This window comes from Buceros rhinoceros, unplaced genomic scaffold (assembly GCF_000710305.1).
Source record: "Buceros rhinoceros silvestris isolate BGI_N320 unplaced genomic scaffold, ASM71030v1 scaffold24109, whole genome shotgun sequence".
In the NCBI taxonomy this organism is placed as follows: Eukaryota; Metazoa; Chordata; class Aves; order Bucerotiformes; family Bucerotidae; genus Buceros; species Buceros rhinoceros.
In genome coordinates this window covers 84045-87443 of record NW_010431332.1, presented here as the reverse complement: position 1 = coordinate 87443, position 3399 = coordinate 84045, and positions in this window count along the sequence as shown.

Genomic DNA, 3399 nt, shown 5'->3' with positions numbered 1-3399 from the left:
GAAGAGCCGTAAAAGCTTTACAGTTAGAGATTTAAGGAACTTCATCTATATAGGTTATTAAAGGTAACATATTTTTATGTCAATAAAGTGAAATAGTTTAAAACTAGAATAGTTATTTGTTATTCTAATAGGCAGCTAGCTATCTGATGGCCAGCAGCTACAACTAAACAGCCCTAAAACAGAAGGAGGACTAAAGAGTATGGAAAACAAACTAGCTGAATCACTCGAGACACACGGGAAAATCCTCGCACTTGAAGAATCTATATGAAAACCACCTATCTCTTTCAAAAGTATGTTCTACTTGCACCCAAAAGATATGGACTTGGTGATGCAGAAATAACTAGACTGAATTCTAAGGATAATGGCATGCCAGTCAGATTATTTCATCACCATGGTCACTTCTGGCCTTAATATCAGCTAGTCCGTAATAGGCAGAGAGCTGCAGTGCATATAAGAACATTCGAACTAACAGATGATAATATAAAGAACTCAAACTACAAGTACAGTCCGTCGGAATCAAGCAGAGCTGTGTTCATACATCAATGATTTGTATACCTTACTGTTTCAATTAAAAACTCAAAATTATCTGTTATGCCTCCAACTTTTACTTTCATATTTTTAAGTCTGTTTCAATGTATCTGATATTTACATATTATAGTATAATTATACCTACCATACCATGGCTTGGAGTAGGTTAATTGCATAGGAAGATTTACTATGTTTACATTTTTTCTTAAATTACTCTTTTTTTTAAAAAGCACAGTAAAGAGTCTGAGGACAAATTATTCAACTGTTTATCATACATAAGACTGCATGACTATAATACAAAGGGCTTGTCTTTTCATTTAACGTTACAATATACACAGCAAGTCCGGACTAGATCTTACAATCTGAACACAGGTATTTAACCTTTTCCATGCTGTTTATGTTTACAATGCACAGAAGTCCTGTAACCAAACTGTGTAGTAAAGCACACAAAACTGGACTGTAACATAACACAGTATGCAGAAGCACTGGATTTTATGATTTCTTCTTTATGTAGATACTTCTTTTTTAACTGCTTTATTTTTTGGCGCTTGCTAAGGTGTGGCAGCCCGCGCACACAAGAATTACCCAGATGTCATATTACCCTTATATTCCTAGACAGCAGTAAGTACTGGATTCCTTTTCATATTGCTAAACTCAGCATCCTGTTTATAAGGTGACAGCCTTCCAAATCCTGTAAACTTCTCTAAATTACTGAGTTTAAAAATAAAAAGAAAAGAGAAACACCCCCCCCCCACATTTTCATCCACAGGATTGACGTGTCAATACAAAAGAAGTATGAATCACTTGATTTAAAAAAAAAAAAAAAAAAAAAATCATGATTTACGGAAAAATGGTAATCCCAAGTATTCATTTCCATTTCATGGTAGTCAGCTGCTGCGTTGCCACTGTAAGTATAAAAAATTCTACCGTTTAGTCTGAAAAAATTACTTAGCCGCATGGAATTGGCCAGTATGAACTCTGAATTTTCTGCAAAATTAACTTTTAAAGGGGCTTACTGGCAGAGGTAGATCACTGCTTCTGTAATATATAATGGGCAAACAACGTTAATCTGGGATGGGCAGTCAACGAATTACCCTTATTCTTTCCAATGTTTTTCCGGAGCTTTTATTTTCCTTACAAATAAATCTCTGAATGGGCCCATAAATTTTGCAACTGCCAAGCTGACTGTGTTATATTAAGGCAGCATTACCCAAAAATTAGGCACCTGTTAAATACAGCCTGCTAACCTCAGGTCTCATGTGAGTGTTTTGCTTTACTCAGACTATTATTTTGGACCTGCTCATGCAATCAAGGTCTTGCCTTCAAGTTTACAATTATGTTAATAAGGAATACAAGAATCAACTGCTGTTTTCATAGCTTCTGGATCTAGTGTCCCTTTTACCTTCAGAAGCCTGAACACATTTATAATGTAACAGATGTTATAGTCTCGAAGTAGATGTCAATCTATTATGTTCAGTACACAGATTGCTGTAAATGTATTGGCTATGAATTCAACAACAGTTCCAGTTTTGTTTAAGCAATAGTACAGCCATAATTTTCAACTGACATTTAAAAATGGTCTAGTTACACCTTGTGTCAAAGTGCAGAACTGCTACATTATTGGTTACAGACATCTATGTGCTATAAAAACAGCTTTGGTACAATAAATTATCAAAAAAGAAAATAAATTTTTGTAAAATTCACAGCATAATTGTGAGGCAAAAAAGCAGTCACATAAAATTCTGCATTTTTAAAAATGTTCAGGATGAACAGAAGACGTCTTTGTGCAGAAGTAATGGTGGAGAAACCACGTGCCGAGAAAAAGCAAAAGAAAAAAGTAAAAAGCAGGAAGGGACACAGTTGTAGCTATTTCCATCAAACGCAAACCACTACTCCTGTGACCTTCAACCAATAAGGAAGTCAACTTTATGACACACGCAAAGTGACCTTGCAATACCTTACAATAAGTGGGTCACAAAAGTCTATTTTAAAAGAAAGGCCTCTTGAATTACCCATTCTCTGTGTTTTCAGCATTAAGGACTGTCTGCAAAAGCATGTCCAAAAGTGATTGCATCTGAAATGGTAGGCTCTTCTAATTTAAGAGTCCAAATCCATAAGGCCAAAGGTTATCCCAAAGACCACCACTTAGACCTCCCCAGGACTGGCCAGGACCGACCCGTTGATTGCTTCTCAGTGCACCTCAGTTATGAAACCAGTCATATTTCAACACTAACTGTCTGTGGTCTCCAAAATATGAGACCCACAGAATCCCGTTACAATTGCTGCTTTGATCCTCAGTAGATTCAGAAAAGGAGAGTTCTGATCACCGCCACTTAGCATGCTTAATGTGCCTTACAAACTCCATTACAACCGTCCCTTTTTACAGCTGAAGAATATATATTTGTGTAATCTGAAGGTCCCTCTTTCTTACAGTACTGCATTTCTGTGCCCATGTTTGTTTGGGGAACTAAAAAATATATATATATATTACTCACTCCCCTCCCACCCAAAAAATTCAAAGGGCCTTTTCATAAATCATGTGCAATGCCTTTAAAAAGATACTAGTTTGCAACTACAACTAACATTTGAACAATACCCCCTGTTGAATGAGACCAAAAAAAAACCCCAACCCCTCCCCAAAAAACCAAACTATGGCTAGGTTGTGGCAAGTTAAAATGGGGGAAGCAAAAGGTGAACACCACTAAGCTATCTGTTAAGGATGTGTCCAGACATGGCTCTTAAAAAAAAAAAAACCAAAAACCAAAAAACCCCCAAAACCCAAAAAACCAACAAAAAAAAAAAACTTCATTGTCCCTTTGCAATCTTTTCAAGTTTAAAAAAATAGTCAGCTTTGCCCTCCTGTCGCGGTTC